Consider the following 18,839-nt stretch of genomic DNA (forward strand, 5'->3'; position numbering starts at 1 on the left):
ATATCCTGTGAAAGCATAAATCTTTATACAACATATTACATTTCAAAAAGCTATCAACTAACTAAAAGCATTTTCTCAGCTGGAATTAAGATCATTCTACAACTTCAAAACCACCATTCCTATTATTAAAAATAAAAAATGTAAAATAACTAGCCACACTCACTAAACCAAACTTATTTTTAGCCATTAATTTAGCAATGCAGAACATTGTTCTTTCTTAAATGTGTTTCAACACGTTGCTCACTGCAAAAGTGAGGATTTGCATAGCCATATGCTACAATGCTTTATTACAAGCTGTAAATATACAGGATGATCAAAGTTGTGTTACTTCCCTCAGAGTCACTGGAAACATTGTCTGAAATCACCATGAAACACTGAAAAATGCCGGTGTTTATATGGAAAATGATTACGTGACAAACAGGCTCATTCTGTCATTACCTATTATTAAGCATTCACAGGCTCGTGAGGCTTTTCATCAACATGTCCACAGCAAGGCTGATACAAAGCAATAAATAAATATATGAGATGCTATGCTGATATCATGATCAGTTACCTGTGTGAACGTGGTCACTTGGAATATGGCCAAATGCTAGACCTGTCCCAGCTCCTCCTTAGCAGCTTGTGTTCCCATTAGCAATCCAGTACAGCAAAAGGACAGTGACAGCTTAGCTGGGTAAAATTCAGTATCTATGATACAATTATTGCACTACTGATTACTTCAGACGTTGGCGATTTAATCCTTGGGGTATTAATTTACTGCTCTGACTGTACAAAACAGATCCTAGCGCTTTACCCCTTTGAGGGTTGTTGCTGTGATTATTCCATATGGCACCACCAGTAAGGTTTTCCTGTGCATCTTTCCCAGTAAACAGATTTTAGGATATCATCAAATTACTCAGTCAGCTAACAAGAAAGAACTTTATGCTGCTTTCAAGTATCACAACATACAGCAATCCTTTTTTGAGAAGAATTTCATGATTTCAAAGTCCTGCTATATTTCAGTTAGGAAGATTCTTCCTTGTTTCAGAAGGCTTTCTGAAAGAAAATTCTAAAATATTATACTGAACAGAGTTCTGGTTTTATATATACTGATATAACTACAGGTTTATGGACATGTATTACGAAGAAAAATAAAATTTTAAATATTTTATTCAAAAATATTGAACCAGGCTATCTCAAAAACTCTGAATGTTCCATTATTATTTTTTGAAACTAAAACTGGGAAAAAAATACAGAAAATATTTTCCACTTTAGTAAATAAAGTGTACTGATTCTACCAGAGTTGTTTTTCCTAACAATTGATATCTCCTTGGATTTAGTTGCAGCTTCAAAGTTAAAAACCACTATCAATCAGGAGTAAAAACAATCAACATAAATTCAGCCTCCAAATTTGGAAACTCCAAGGCAAGGATGATACCTACAGACTATGTAGTTAACCTTGAATTTGACACATTTATTCTATTTCCTTCTTTGTCACAGTGTCTTATTTCAGTGCTACATTTCTTTGTGTGTAAGGAGAAAGTGAAGAACAGAGAAGAAACAGTTCAAGAGGTCTTTGTCAAGATCTTTCCTAAGAGAGTCCTAAATGAGCTAATTAAGCTGTGGCAATAGGGCCGTATTGTCATGGATTAAAGGCTGCCTAGGAGAAAAACGTCAAAAGTTTGCAATTGAACAACCATTTTTCCCTGTGATAAAGGTTAACACTACACATCCTAAAGTCTCAGAAGGAGTATATTAATTTATCTTATTTATATTATCTTAAATAAGAGCTAAGAGGCAAAATTTTGCAATGGGACAGCATTATGTAGATTTTGGCAGGACTGGTAAAGATTCCACATCTCCACAAAACTGGCAAATAAGAAAACTAAATCTTTCAGACTAAATGTTTAACTGAAGAAATTGACTTCAGCACCATTTTAGAAAAGTCAGTTAAGACCTCTTTGCAGATTATTAATAACACACCTAAATAAGAAGTTTGGAAATAAATTAGATAATAAGCAATCTGGAGCATATGTTAAGGCCTCTATATAAATCAACGCTGCAGACTTATTTGGTTATGTTACCTGAAATAGCCGTAAGACCTTCTTCTTACAGAAGAAAGAGAGGAATACAGAGAAGAGCAATGAGGCTGACTGAAGGCATGGAGCTCTTGCACAAGAAGAAGGACCAACATGATAAAAAGTGTGAGAATATAGAGTACTTATACTGTTGTGGTTTTGTTGTTTTTTAAAAAGTACATAAATACAATTATTATTACATTGGTTAAGTTATGCAGCTGTACTTATTACTTTTATTCCCACTGAATGGAGTTTGTAAAACTCACTTTATGATTATACATATATAAGCCTGGATGGAATTTCACAGCTTCTTGTCTGACCACTTTGAGATATTTGTGCTGCTTTCTTTTCAGGCTGCAAACTAGCTCCTTCAGGTTTACCCACTGCTGACAAGCTTTTGATAATCCTGCTTGTTTGGTTTTTGAGGCTTATCTGAGCTGTTCCTTCCTTTTACACATCAGAACATTGTTGTGTTGATGAATGCAAGCAGCCCCTTTGATCTGTGGGCATTTTTTAAAGCAGTCAGTAAAAGTCTGCACAGCAGTTAGCTAGTATGTTTGGGGTTTGTTTAATTTTTCTTCTTTAAAAATGAAGCAGTGCTTTAGAGAAATAAACCCTCCTTATTTTTGTTTTTAATTACAATTTACAGAGGTACGTTAACACTGTCATTATGCATTTCCAACAGCATTGAACTGTTATTAAAAAGTCATAATATACCTGCAAAGTAATTTGTTCTTGCCATTGTTTGCAGTGTTTCAAAGTGGCATTCATTTAATCAAACAAAGCTACCCACACATCTGCATCTAAGTTAGTAATTTTTTTATCCCTTTGTAGTCAGGGAAGAAAAAAAGGTAGACACTTCTTGGGTGGGAATTACATCATCTTGAAGAAGACATCCGAATTCCAACAAATGCATCCAGCTATAAAAGCAGCTGTTTCTCTCCCTTGACTATAAAGGGAGTCTGATAAGCAATATCTGCTTGGCTCAGACATTGATGTCTACACTGCACATGTCTAAGATGAGGTGAGATAAATCTCTGGTTTCTGCCTTCTTTTCACCTCTGGGCTCTTTCATTTGAGTATCATTTCAATATATTGCCTGTACCTCTGGTAACATTCCAAAGCCTTTTTATTCCTCCCTGAATTTCATATTACTGGCATTTCAAGCAGTGGTTTAAGAAGCTGCTAAAAAACAACTTTGGCCTTAAGGAATCAAAAACAATTCACTGAAGAAAATGAGCACCAAATCCAAATTCTGATCTCCTGCATGATAGAAACAGTACTGGGCTGCCTGGGCAGTACATGGGCAGTCATGAGCTCTCTCTTACAAGACACTGAGGTGGAGCTTCAGTAGTCATAAAAAAACATTTTCATGCCTGACTGACACTACTTTCTTGCATTTGCCCTTCAGGTCCTTCAGAAAAAAAAAAAACAAACAACCAAACAAACCAATTCTCAATGCCTTCAAGGTATGATTAGAATTTATAGTGCTTAAGGTATGGTGTATTCAAACAAAAATCGATGCACAATTTAAAAGCAAAGTGATAATTAGAAGTATGTAATTATTTCATCCAAGTAAATCCTCCTTAAAATACACTAAATACACTTTAATACACTACTGTATGTCAGTCGTCTACCTAGTTGCAAACACTATTAACTGCTAGATCGGTAATTTTCAAACTCCCAGTTTGAAATAAGTGAATGCAGTCTTCAGATAAAACAAGCTGAACATTCCTCCAATATCCTAATATTATATATTGCAAATTGAAGCAGGCTTTATACTTTAAAGCAAAATATGGCCAGCGTCAAACACCATTGTGCCAGATGCACAAGGCCTGTGTAAGCCACCAGTTATGTGTCTACAGAACGCGCCACAGGCCATTTGTTTTACTTAAGGGAACTAAAGAGAGGGGATAACCAGAAAGCCAACTCATTCATTATTCATACTTTAGAATCTTTACTTCAATCCACTCAACACTGAAGTTACAATATTCTCTTTCTACATGCACAAATTGGAGCCTCAACAGATATTAGCATAATTTTTATTATAGACAGATGTGGATGCGATCTGAAGCTTAAGTGCACTCAGTACCACTCTGGAATGTTGTATATTCCAAAGACCTGTGATGTTCTCAGATTATAAAACATACAAGTGCCAATATTATTATTAGTTTCATAGGAAAACAGACCTCCATATTCACAATTTGAGCCTGGTGTCAACACTAAATCTCAGTTTTTTTGATCATGGATCCGTTTACATAGCACCAAGCCTGCTGGTGATGGATGTTGGGTTCACCTGTCTCAGAAGGTAAAAAGGATCCTAGGTCAGGAGTTAGCAGGGCTCACTGAGAGCACTTTAAACTAGATTCAGAGGGGGCAGGGAATAAAACTAAGCTCATTAAGAGATGAACCTGGGGGCAGTATGCCAGAGTTGGAGGTGAAACTGACAGCATAGCTGGAGTGTATCTATGCCAATGCCCGAAGCATGGGCAACAAACGAGGAGCTGGAAGCCATCCTGCAGTAGGAAGACTATGGCATAATCACCACCATGGAAACACGGTGAGATGACTTGCATGACTGGTGTGCTACAATGGATGGCTACAAACTCTTCCAAAGGGATAGGCAAGGAAGGAGTGGCAGTGGGGTAACTTTATATGTCAGGGAGTGTTTTGACTACCTAGAACTCAGTGACAATAGGGTTGAGTGTTTATGGGTAGAGAATTAGGGGTAGCATCAACAAGGCAGATATCCTGGTGGGAATATTTTATACACCACCCAACGAGGATGACAAGGCAGATGAAACATTCTACAAGCAACTGGAAAAAGTCTCAAGTCCGCTGGCCCTTGTTTTCCTGTGGGACTTCAATGGGAAATACAGCACAGTGGATAGGAAACAGTCTAGGAGGTTCCCAGAGTGTATGGGAGATAACTTCCTGGTACAGCTGGTCAGTGAGCCAGCCAGGGAGACGCCCTGCTGGACCTGCTGTTTGCAAACAGCAAATAATAGTGTGGCCAGCAGGACAAGGGGAGTGATTGCCCCCCTGTACTCAGCACTGGTGAGGCTGCACCTCAAATACTGGGTTCAGTTTTGGGGCCCTCACTGCAAGAAGGATGTAGAAGTGCTGGAGCATGTCCAGGGAAGGGCAACGGAGCTGTTGAAGGGTCTGGAGAACAAGTCTTATGAGGAGCAGCTGAGGGAACTGGGGTTGTTTAGCCTGGGGAAAAGGAGACTCAGGAGAGGCCTTCTCGCTCTCTACAACTACCTGACAGGAGGCTGTAGGCAGGTGAGGTTGGTCTCTTCTCCCAGATAGCAAGCAACAAGACAAAAAAAAATGGGCTCAATTTGCACCAGGGGAGGTTTAGGTTGGATATTAGGAAAAATTTCTTCACTGAAAGGGCGGTGAAGAATTGGAACAAGCTGGCCAGGGAGGTGGTGGAATGACCACCCCTGGAGGTGTTTAAAAAATAAGTAGATTTGGTGCTCAGAGACATGGTTTAGTGATGATCTTGGCTGTCCTTGGATAACAGTTGGACCTGATGATCTGAAAGGTCTTTTCCAACCTAAATGATTCTATGATTCTATGCTTCTGATTTGGCAAATTACAATATCTAACATTAGCTGAAGGAAGGTGCCTAAGAAAAGTAATCAGACTATGATGGTCTGTTCCTCAGTGGGTATCTTCTTGATCTTTAAGAGATTTCCTTAAAACCTTGAAATACTAAACTTTTATGCCTTCCACAGTTTTGATAATTATGATAATTCAGTGTAGAAAATTTTATATCTCTGCAATTACTTACCTGTCTTCTGAATAATCTTCAATTTGTGGTCTCAATGATACTTAACAGCAGTATGTTTCACAGTGTTACATGTTTCACAAATGATGGAAAACCTCACCAATGTTCCGAGCTGCTTTCTGTGACTCCAAGTAACATAATTAAATTGAAAATATTGCCATGTACATATGTAATGAGATAGGAAAACAAAACCTCTCTTACTTCTGTTTCAGTCCATAATACACTAACATCATGTCCACTCTTCTCTTCTAAGGCCAACTGTTTTAGTGAAAGAGTTCACTCTTCCTCATTTTCATCTCCATTCCTCCATTACTCTCTACACCCTTTTTTATTCATATAATGGCTTTGATGATCTTTTGACTAAAGCTTTACCAAGAGTAGACTCCTCCTTACTTCACATTCAATTATCCAAATTCAATAAAAGCTTTGCTTGCAGACACAAAGCAAATGTGACAACCCCTTTCCAGTTATCTCATGTGCTCATGCCCAACACAGAGTAATAGATGGGACCGAATGATAAAAACAGTAGAATTGATTGTATTCCTAAAAGCTAGTTTTCATTCAGAAGATGCTGTCTTCTTCCATGCCTACCCTCTTATAAAAGCTTATTCTCATGTATTTTCAATTTTTAAACATAACTACAGTGGTAGCCACTTATTTCAATGAGATCCAAGAATATATGATCCCAGCAACTTATGACTGTATGCACAGAACTGTAGGGAAGGGGAAAAAAAAGAAAAAAACAGAAAAGAAACTGAATGTTACTTCTCTTGGCAACATTGTTATAACCATTTATTGATCTGAATTCAATAATAATAAATACACTTTCACGTTGGGAGAGAATATACATCTTTCCAATGTGAACAAAGTAGTCTTATGTTTTTCACACTAAAAATTTTAAACATTTATTTTAAATCCATGGAAGAAATGAATGTAAGGCTGATCCTTTGAGAATGGGAAAACAGTATCTTTACTACAATGGATTAACAAACTTAGATTGATTCATATAGGACAACCATTTCATAATGAGTCACTTCTATCTGCTATTGTGTCTTGTCATGTTCACTGCAATCATTTGGCCCTTTTAATACTGCAGCTAGAAACATGTACTACAGTAGAATGTCTTGATATCGATACAAAAATTACCTGGCCAGAACTGAACAACCACGCCTGTTTTAGAAATGATTTTCAGAACAATTTGAACTACATGGATGTAGAACAAATTATTACTCACACCACGGTAGCCTGTTCTTTAACTGGTTCAGTGGAGGTCTAAGCATGTACAGGGTGTCCAAATGTTCATGAGCTTACTACAGTGAGTGTATTAAAAATAACAAGGATAGAAGAATGGACAACAAGGAGAGTGAAAGAATATGAAAAACAATTGCAGGTATTTCAGCATAATTTACCTATATGCAAAATCTTTACACATTTCTGAAGATCCGAAATGTTTCAGGTAATTTTGTAAATCCACGAAGAAAAAAAGATCTCTTCTGCCGTATTTCTGTTACTTTACAGCAGAGTCATGTTTTAGCTTCCTTGGGGAAGTCTTTCCTTCCTAGTCCAAGTGTTTCTGCCATCTATAGTATAACTGAATTGAAGACACCAGTTCCAATTTTGCCAATAGGGCTCCTTTTCAAGGGGCAAAGGGCTGAGAAGGAATTAATTTTTACCCTTCCCTCATCTTTCTTCCATTAAAAAAAAAAAAAAAAAAAAAAAAGAAAATGAAACACAGTGGTAGAGGTGATTTGTTCATTAGAGTTTAGCTGAACATTTCTGAACCTTGAAAACAAATTCCTCTTTCTGCTGTTTGATGTGCCTTCCACAAGGCCAGGGAGGTGGGGACAGCTTTTACCTCTAACAGTTTAAATGAGGTCAAAAGGAGCAAACTAGAAGCTGAAAAATTGAAAATTTGCTTGAGAAGAGAAAGGAAAGACCTTCTTCTTGAATTCCCAGTTACATCAATGTCCTGCAGGAAATAACTTGAGTGGTTGTGTTGCCTGTGTTTTAGAGACTTTCTTTCCCTCCACAACATGACTTCTCTTGACACTATTGCAACATGCACGTGCATTAATGTACTGTCAGCACACTTTATTTGCCTTCCAAAACCAGCTAGATTCTGCAATAGCAAAATGTGTACAAGCTTTGAAGATTCTCTGAAAAGTAACTCCAGCAAAAAGCATCAAAGCATTCCACCCTTGTCCCTTCATCATCTGTGCTCCATTTACAAGCAAAATAACCTTTCTCTCAAAAAAACCCCCAACCTATCATTCCCTAAAAAATTCCATGATATTGAGCAGGATTTGTACATGGCTAGATCTATACAATCCTACAATACTGTACTGCCCTCTTTTTCAGGTTGTGCTCTCACTCAGAGGTGCTCTGTTTTCTCACTGCAGCTCAGAATTTGGTTTTTGCAGTACTGGGTCAGACAGAACAGACATCAAACTTAATACACTTTTCCTCCAACAGCATGGAGTAGTAAATGCTCTAGAAACTGAAAAAACTCCTGACTTTTATAGGGTATGGTGTGACATTATAGCTCTTATCCTGAGCTGATATAACTAGAAATCAGCTGACATCTGGAAGTATGACATTATCAATTCTTCTTGAAACTTATATAGAGAGTTTTGATAACATCAGATATTCTTTTATTCAGTGTTGGTCCCTTTTTGAGACTTATAAAAATTACTTGCCTTCAAAGGCTGCTGTTTTCAAAGAATTATTGTCCATGTTTTATTGAGAAAGCATATTAGCTGTCTGTTCTAGGCATTTTTATAAAAAAATTATATTGACTACAATGATTAAAGTACACTAAAAGCATTTGTAGATTATATGAGCTATAAGAGTTTATAAGCACTCTATAGGACAGGATAAGGTTTCAACATGATTTTGATAAATTGAAGAAATGGCTCAAAAACAAGAAGACAAAATTAAATAAAGAAAAATGCAAAGTACTGCTGCTAGAAAGGAGAAAAAAATGCACAGATACAAAGTGAAGAATAACTGGATAGTAGCGATATGATACAAAAGGATGTGGAGGTTGTGATGTATCATAAATTGAAGATGAGTCAGTAATGCCCCACAGTTACAGGGTAAAAGCAACCCTGGTTGCTCTTAACAGAATGGTTAAGAATGCTCTGGTTTGTCTTAACAGAAATTACTTATATAATAAGGCAGAGAGATGATAATGCAAATTCTACTTGACTCTAGTGAGACGCCAGATTAAGGACTATTACAAACTGTGGGGACACCACTATTTAATAAAGATTTAAAAAATGGAAAGGACAGAAAAAAACCAATCAGGTTAAAACAAAGTTTTGAAAATGGGTCTAGTAGAAAAGCTTGAAGAAACGGATTTTTTTTAATGAAAAGATTCAAGGAGACATAGACAGTCTTCCAATTTATAAAATACTGTCAAGCAAAGGGTAATGAAAAAGAATTCTCCATTTTACCTGGGGTGAGCAAATATTGTAAGAAAATGTTGCTTACATTTTCTGCAAAGATTAACAAGTGCTATATGGGAGAAAATTCTTTGGTGATTTGAGTGCTTGAACAGGACTCTCATATACAACTTACACAATTTCTTAAGAGATTTTTAAGATATGAATATATGTTGCAAATATGTATTTCTTCCTTATTTGATTAAGACAACCAATACAGATAAAGACATAATAACAATAAACAGGTAAGTTTCAGCAAGCTGGAAATTATTGTACAATTTTTTGATGTACCTATATATCTTATTTTGACATACCTGTATCTTATTAGCATGAGTTCTGTGGGAGCAAAAGCATATTGCAAAACAAAAAGCCCTCAAAGATGGCTAATACCATTCAAAGCAATCACTACAATAGTATTAGCCTCCCATAATACCAGCAGTACCTCTCCAGATATATTGAATCTTCAGACTCCTACCTTACCTGACTGTTGCTGCAACCAAGTCTTCACTGGTAAGATCTCTGAGGGCATCAGGTGGACTCCGTTAGACATTATTTATCTTGTGCTAACGTACAGAGGCCCTAATTTGTGAGCAATTATTTCCCATGTTCACTAGGGACAGGACAAGAATAACTGATCATAACAGATATTAGGTTTGATATTAGGAAAATATTTACAATTATACAGATAGTTAGATGCTGAAAGCAGTGACCCAAGGAAGCCAAGGGATCTCCTTTCCATTTGAGCAAAAGGAAGAAATGTCAGACCCTGGGCAGTGACGTTTATGAGGACTGCATAGACTTGCTCTATTCCCAAACTTTGTTTCCATGAATAATTTACAAATCGTAGAATCACAGGACCAGAGAAAAATAGGGCTGGCAGGTAGCTGAACACATTTTTGATTTCACAGCAGAATAAGCAAACTTTAGTTGTACACTTTCTAGCACTAGTTTATCTAAACTGTTCTTAAAAACCTCCCGCAATGGGGATCCTGCAACCTCCTTAAGCAAGCTACTCTTGTGTTCGCTCTTAAACCAGCATATGTACAAATCCCTATAGAAACAGACTCTATGACAATACCCAAAGTCAAGTGAAGCAAAACAGAGACAGAGAATGGGGGAAACACTGCTATCAGCAACTTCTGATGTTATTTTTTGATGCAATTGGTTCTTTGGAAATGTTACTGATAGCAGAAATTATTGACATCTTTTCTTCAGTCCTTGTTTTACTAAATCATGAATCCCACACAAGGGAATAATTTAATCAGCATAAAACTGTAGAAACCTAATTTACAGTCTGATCAAACTCATTACTACAGATAGGGCTCACAGTGAGTGGGCAGACTGACCAGGCTGTGAACGTAAGACTGGCCAGTATCTGTATCATGCAAACCGAGTCCTCTAAAAGCAAACCAGAAATGTAACTTTCTGCAAGAATGCACAATTTTTAAAAGCTTACTATATTTTTCCCATTCTGCTGCCACTTGAGAGCAATGAACTCCCATTAGTGGGAAATGAAACAAATAATAACACTAAAAAAAAGAGATATGAACAGAAAACCATTTGTTTTTTAAATATGCTATGTTAGCTAAATATAATTTATGTTACACAAGTGACAAAAATATCAGTAGTATATGGATATGGTCATTTGTGTTGGTGTTTGCTTTTTTGTGCTGATGATAAAAAACATATATCTACTTGAAACAGATGCACTGTAATATTGCCTTTAACTGTATTCTGTAGGGATGGAAGAGCAATAAGCAAAACTGCCCCTTTTCAGATTTCATAGCATCAAGGGAATTTTCTTTCCAGAGTATGGTTTTGAATATGTAAAGTGCAATGCTGTGACTGACATTGAGTTTACAAGTAACTTACTTGATAGAAAGTATTAATACCGTATGTTCTAATACAAGTGTTAAGAACAGATGTTTTCTTCAATAACTTTTTCAAAGTACAATTTTGTCCTACAAAGCTGCATGCTGAAAGAACGCATAAATTTCATTTTAATAATCTCATTTTAATTGACTTTCAATTCAGTGAACAAAATAAAATTTTAAAAAATGCCACAATAACTATCTACTTAAAAGAAGAATCAGACTTAAATATCCAGTGCTTGCTTGCTTTCTTCCTCAACCTACAGCCAGATAGATTGAAGTGGGGAAAAGAAACAAAGCCAGGAAATATTTAGACCATATGTTTTCTCAGGTTATTGTGAAACAATTCTAAATTGTTTTTACACTAATATTCCAGCACAGCCATGCAAACATTAATTGTACATAAACACGATGCAACTTTCAGAACTATATGGTAACCTGGCGACAATATTGCTACTGAAGTTTATTAGACACTGACAGCACATTCAAGTTCTGACACCAACTCATTCTAGTAAAAGAACACGAGATGCCATTTAAAAAAATCAGATTTTTTTAAAATAGATTTTTATTGGCTTATATTACGAATGCATTTTTTTTCTTAATCTTCATTAATGCTGAATCCACTGCTGCCATTTTTGGCAGCTGAGGAAATCTCAATTGCAAAAAAAACAGAATTGTATTAATAATTCTACCATATTTGAGACACACACCCCCCCACCCCCCCACCCCCCACCCCCCCCCACCCCCCTCCCCACACACACTCTCTCTCTCTCTCTCTCTCTCTCTCTGCTGCTGGCCAGTATGACTACTAATTCCATCATATTCACAGCAAGGATAAGAAAATCACCTTTTCTTAGGCTGTGAAGCACAAATGCTCCTGCTGAATGGATGCATGGCTGACCACAGTTCAATCTGGACCCTTATATACCATATACACTTTCAGAGTCAGACACAGGGGATGAGATTTTCAGAGACCTGTCTGGCCTCTGGATCTGCACAATCCTACATGTTGAACCCTATAAAGTTCATGCACTGGCTTTTCTAATCCATGGCGCTCTGGAGAAGGAGACAATATTCTACCCATAAACTTCCTGGTGCTTAAATAAACTGATGGATCTGAACACAAAATAGGCTATAAAGAACACAATACACATATTCATTTAAAGAAAAGAAAAAAAGAGAAGAAACAGACTTTTTCTGTTTTGCAAAAACTGAGTCTTCTGCAAAAGCTTGAAGTTAGATGTTTTATTTTCAGGTATCAATAACTCAGATTTACTTTATTAAAGTCTTCTAGGATCCCTTTCAAGTATCTAAAGTTTAATTCTATGCATTTAATTTTGCTGCTTCTCCTCCAAAAGGAACAATTCATAAGGATGTCCAAGACTTTAAGAATAGAGAGAATCATTTAAGTTGATCCAATGTTTACAAGGCCATTATGTTTCAATCTGATACATCTTTATGAGGTCTAAAGAAATTAAAACACCTTAGAAGTCTTAAGTATGAGACGGTTAGACGCTACAAACCTAAATGATCTTAGTAGGCAATTTTTAACCTAAAAGTGTAGAAAAAGATGAACTTCTATACTCTGAGCATGTTTAACAAAACACAGAAAACAAGCATCCAAAAGGCATGCTTTTCTGTATGACTACCAAATACTCTTTCATCCTTTGCTATATCATTAAATATAGGTGAGAATGTTTTCTATTATTTTGGAACAGAAAGGATATAAGAAATGGAAGTCACAGTGAATTATCTGTTAAAAAAAAAAAAGTAAACAAATGATCAGAAAATTCTTTCCTGAAGCTTTGAAGGATGTGTTTGGCTGTATTAAAAATAAGGTTGAAAGAGCACAATACTATAATTATAAGCAATCTGTTCTCTCCCTAGCCCCTGGAGACACAGGATGAAGAGGAAACTCAGAAGATCATATATTTCAAGGACAGAAGGCAAACATATGAACATCTAAACCAGCATACTGAAAAAATGCAATGTGAATTTTATTATAGCCTTTCTTCTCAAATAAATAAATATCCAGAATTCTTCTTTAGAGTCTCCATCCTCTAAATGTCATGGTTATTCTGAGGTAGGTGAAAGTAACTAGCTGAAAGGAAAGCAATATAGTTTAGTTTGCTTTAGATTGCTTTTCATTTTTGTGGAGAAGAGCCAGCTATCACTTTTTGACATATACATATAATTATTTAAATGCACAGCACTCTCAGAAAAGTAAGGTGTTAGCTAAGGACATTTTCACAACAGTAGGGAAAACCAGCAACCTTATTGAGCTCGGCTGCTTTCACATTGTCCTGGTTATCCTATCTCACTTGGGCAAACCTTGGCCACAGCTCAGGGAAAGTTAAGGATGTGTACCAATATTGGAAATGATGGTAATACAACTTTTATAAATACCTCGGTCTAAAGCAGTGAGGGAAAAAAAATACTGTCTTTTTTTGTTTATTATTTTAAATATAGTGTATGAGAAAGCTTTCTTTCTTTCTTTTAACACCCCTTATGAGATAAGCTAAAAGACATTACTGTACTAGAAAGAATCTCCTTATAGACATAGAAGCTCCTTAGAGGCTATCTCCTAGGTGGTAGAAGATCTGCCAGAATTTGAATTGCCCTTTTGAAAAAAATGCCGTCCAGCATTGTTATCTTAGAATTAAAGGGAATCATATTTCCTTCAAAAAGGTATAATTCAGTTATAAAAGGCAAAGTACTAATATGCAGGTGTAAGGCGTTTATTCATCTACGCTATAAGCTGCCAATATCTGGAGTAAGTTAATTCATTCATCTTGTAGTCTTGTTTTTCCCTAATGAAAAAAAAAATTATTCTTAGTGGTAGATTACAGAAATTAGAAAGATAGCTAAAACATGAATTTCTTCTATGAATTATTAATGCTACCAATACTTTAAGGACAGGTTAAATGTCATCAAGGGCCTCCATAATTTATTAATGAACAAGATTAATGTCCAATGTCTTTGTCAGTGATATGAGAAATTTGGACTGATCATATATTTTTAGACTTGAGAGTGACCTCATGACATCAAATGACTGAAATGGAGATTTATTTGAAACATATGTAAATATACTATAGATCTACTGTTCTGAAAACAGAGACCATGTCGGGTTAGTTATAGAATCTTTTAGGTGAAGTGATATTAAAAGGGATGCACATACTTGGAGCAATCAAGGAACTGCAGACAAAATGAATATTTTGATCACAACTGGTTTTGGAATGCAAATCTAAATAAATGATGATTTATAACCATGATAGTTACTACAATTTTGATCATGTGATAGACTACAAGTCATCTGAGGTGTGAACTTTTCCAGCAAAGATGAGATCATGGCCAGTAGCTACCAGATCACTAGCTTTAACTTCAGTTTAAGCATATTTCTGATGACAGCATACTAGTTCGCTCGAGTTGCACTAAAAAGGCAAGATTTTAGGTGAATCCGTTTCCAGCAGAAATCACATAGAAAAAAATTGGTGATAGGGCTCATTAGGACTGGCTTCAAACAATCTCAGAACGCACAGTAATACGGTAAGTTTTGGGGCACTGAAATTCCTGATCCTGACTCATTCAAGGTTAGTGCATTCAGGGTTAGTTAGAACTTCTCTAGTTGGCAACATAACCGCATTAAAATGATTGCTTGTGAGAAGCTGTGTGAGCATACATGTGGTGATTGAACAGGAATGGCCAAAGCTTTACCCCCAAGGGGGGATAATGCAGTGGGTAACCACATTCTCCATTTCTAATTTGACTGGCTTTGAATATCTTACTTTCCTGTTCAAATATATATAATATAATTTTATAATTCAATCCTTTGGAAGGGCTTTTTATGTGTGTGTGTGGGGGGGTTCCCTTTTTTTTTTTTTTTTTTTTTTTTTTAGTAAGTTTAACAGTCCTGAATACTTAATCCACTGAATTTCACTTAATACTATGAGTTATGATTATGGCCCCGAGTTTTGTTGTCTGATTGCTTCATGTTCTGTCTCTGGAAGGTTACTTTTTCCTCATGTTTGCACTTTCTAGCTGTATTTTAGACTACAGCTATTAAAATCCATTTACAGGTCAGCTCTTTCAGGAATGTTAGCCTATGATTGATGTAGACAATTGAACATTTTTTAAGTCTATATTTGTTGCTCCAGGGTACAGGTTAACAAGATACTTCAAGAGCTGATTCCAGCATGGCACAACATTTCAATGAACAAAGTATTGCCAAGCCCCATTTAGTTTTGAATATGAATTTGTAAACCTCAAATTCTGGAGTTGATCAAGAGATAACCTACAAGGCTGGCAGACTGCCCTGGATCATATAGATGACTTTTCCACTTGTCACATGCCAATCCCTTGTATGGCTGCTCCCACATTTAGAATTTAATTGTCCTTTCTGCTTCCTATTTCTATCCTTGCATTTGCAGTTACTTTTAATATAACAAATGTGACAGTGATGAACAACAGAACTGTTTGGATAAGTACCCACCTATGAATGTCAACACCTGGATGGAAAATAAGTGAAATGAAGGCTGCTGTCTTGAATGTCCTATCCATCAAAAATAAACAGTAGCATACAGAAAAGCTTCTGTCCTATCTATTATAGAATATATTTCTCCTATTAGCTACATGTATTGCATGTTAAAGCTGCCTTGAAATCAGTGACAACAAAGATTTTGTTAGGTAAAATGAAAAATATGGAATTTTAGTGTTTCCTTGTTATCTTCAATGAATTACGTTAAATGGAGACATTTAAATCAATTGATCTATTAAACTTATGCCTGGGCTAATCGGCCTCACAGGCTGTGTGGTGGGACAGGTCATGCAGCTATCTGCATTTAACTCAGTTTTAAAGTTTGCTCTGACATTTACTTTTATGCTTCAGGTGCTGTGATTAAATAGAAATGATGAATGAGTGCTGTAAATGACTACTCCGTTGTCTGGGGTACAAAGTTACCACTTCTCCGGCATGACCTCTAACTAATTTCCTCTGTCACTTTCTCTCCTGATTTATTCAGAGTAGTTATTCCTCACCCCCAGATATTTCTAAATCCCCACATTTTTCTCCTTGTTCAGCTATTGCTCCCTCCCCACAGGGTTTCCATTCACTTTTTTAATCAGCACGATGTAATTGTGAAAGGTGTTAAGAGCTCCTACAAACATTAGATACAGAGGTATTGCCCGTTTCAATTGCTGTGGGACAAATTTATATCAGCTTATCCTAGACATACCCAGGTTAGATGTCTACACCAGAGCTACTCAGTTGGGCTTCCCTTATAGTTGAGAGAAGGCAATAATCACTTTTGGATATAATTTGTCTTGTTCTAGACTGAGGTTAGTTGTGATCTACAAATGCTTATTTTTTATAAGCGACTATCAGGGGAACAAACAATTATTATATGGGGTACAGATATTAAACCTTCAGTGAACAGATGAGATGTATATGTGTATCTGGTCAGAGAGTAAGATAATCTTGCTCTTTCCAGATTCTCAGGGATACAAAATACTAGTAATGGTATGGGCTGGATGGATTTTAGATGAATTTAGTTCCCCTTTAAAAGGGAAAAGGAACACAAGACAATAATATCAAAGTGATTAAGATTCTGTTGCTCAATGCCAAAGACAGGAAATTATCAAGAGACTCACAGAGAGGTGATTACAGGGCTACTGTACAATCTTCTTGGCTTTCTTATTTTCTTTTTGATACAATTAAAATTGATTTTATTTCCATTCCACTTATACATCCAAGCCAGCTGTCCAAGTTACATCCACATTGTTCATATCATTGCACTGATAATGGCACTATTGAGGGTTGTCCTAAGTCTGTCGTTCACCATGCTGTGGACAAGCTGACCATGTTTGGTCTCCTAGCCAGTGTGAACTCAGGGCTACTAAACCCACCTATCTTATGCCTCACAGTATCCTAATGCTCCAGTGAGTAACTTCAGATGCCTTCAAGGTAGGACTTTGCTTTTCCCATATTCCACCCAAAAATGACTTTTTCCCTCTTCTAATTGCACCAAGGCCATCCCAGGAACAGTTCTCACATTCCCACATCTAGGCAGCAAAGGCGAAGGCTGAAAACAGGTCAGGAGGCGGTGGAGAGCTGCTCCATACGGCACTGAAAACATAGCCAGGCAGTTAGGACTTTTCATGAAGAAAAAAGTCAAGGAGTCTAAAATGAAAACACTTTGTAAAGAAGTGAGGAAGCCTTCCTGTCTAGAACTGGGAGAGGCTCAGGAAAGCTTAAAGAAAAAGCTGCAGAGGTGAGAAAAATGAGCAAAATGGGTTCAATGACTATATAATCATCACTGAAGAGATTCCTTATTCTGCCACTTTCTACTTTTCCTCTTTCAAAAAATGTGTGATTCTTTCTTCATTTGCAATGGAATTTATCTTCTGATTTATGATAATGAAACTAGAGCCCTTGATGGAGCATTTAAAATCCTTGAATAACTCATTATTACATTTCTTTTTACTTTTTATTTCTTAAATAATCTTCACAATTGACTGTAATTCAAATCCAAGAATTGGTTTTGAGTCATTATCCTCCATTGTGCAGTCAGTAAACACTTCAGATTCTGTTTAAGGTGTACATACACTCTTAATAATGAATTCTGGAAGACAAACATGGAAAATAATTTTAAATTGTGCTCTGAATGACTGCATTAAGTCTGTACAGTAAATTTCTAATGACTGGTCTTAAAAACTGAGTTGTGAGAAGAAACTATTCAGCATTAAACAATATTTCATTTCCCGTGGTATCACAAATTTCTTTCCTTTCTACTATGTTCTTCTGATGCTATGAGATCATTATTACTACTACAATTTTAAAATCATTCCAGATAAAAGGGATATTATCAAGGGATTAAACAGATCGATATATTACTTGGATATTTTCATTTAACAGCGTGACTTATTTGACACCTGAATTTATTTCATGACATCAATATATTATTTTGCATTCCCTGACTATTTGATACTCAGACCTTTGGTAAAGAAAACTATTCCATATTTATATATTCTGTATGAGACAGAACTGACCTCTATTCCATATCTGTTATTATTCGGAAGAAGTTAGTCTTCATTTATAAACTTGTCATTAACATGGAAAAATATCTTTGAGGAATATGACCAATTTCAAATTAATTCAAAACCTTTTGGTTACACAGTAGATAATATGGAGAAAAGGCAACCCTATGTTTTGTCCTGTAAGCAATGACATAGCTGAATCTAACCAGAACTATGATTTCATATTGAGGTACATATATTGCAATGAAAGCAAGGAAAATTCAGCAAGATTCTAGCTTTTGGCTGCTAATAAAGCCTACATCTAGGCATTGTATGTCCAGTCTAGCAAAACCTGGAGTCTGCAAAGATTCTGTAATCCAAGTACCAGATATTCAGCATGTGCTTAGGACAGATGGTTAGCAGGGTAGCTACAGTGGTGATTAAATAGGCAACAATATTAAAATAATTCCAAATATAGCTTTTAGGGAAATATCTACACACTGATATTCCGTTTAGATTATTGCATTTATCAACATAATAGTTGGCCAAAGCTGTTGATATGACCCAGTTCTGCATTTACATCCTTCCAGCTGGATATTGTCAGTAATACATTCATAATCCGATTCTTAATCTGTGGTAAATGGTTAGAATTAAATTCTCT

The 18,839-nt window shown here is 36.2% G+C and overlaps 1 protein-coding gene across 5 annotated transcripts in view; it reads right to left on the reverse strand.

Moving 5' to 3' along the window:
• The window catches only part of CNTN5 (contactin 5), a 674,696-nt gene that overhangs the window by 561,109 nt on the left and 94,748 nt on the right, over positions 1-18,839 (reverse strand). The window contains exon 1 of one of the 5 annotated variants that reach the window (XM_040584290.1): positions 554-637. The exons of the other annotated variants lie outside the window; for them this stretch is intronic. The gene's annotated coding sequence lies outside the window, so the exon portion shown is untranslated. Of the gene's footprint in view, positions 1-553; positions 638-18,839 lie in introns of those variants that run through there. 5 annotated transcript variants of the gene reach the window in all.

Source organism: Falco naumanni, chromosome 2, assembly GCF_017639655.2.
Source record: "Falco naumanni isolate bFalNau1 chromosome 2, bFalNau1.pat, whole genome shotgun sequence".
NCBI classification, from domain to species: Eukaryota; Metazoa; Chordata; class Aves; order Falconiformes; family Falconidae; genus Falco; species Falco naumanni.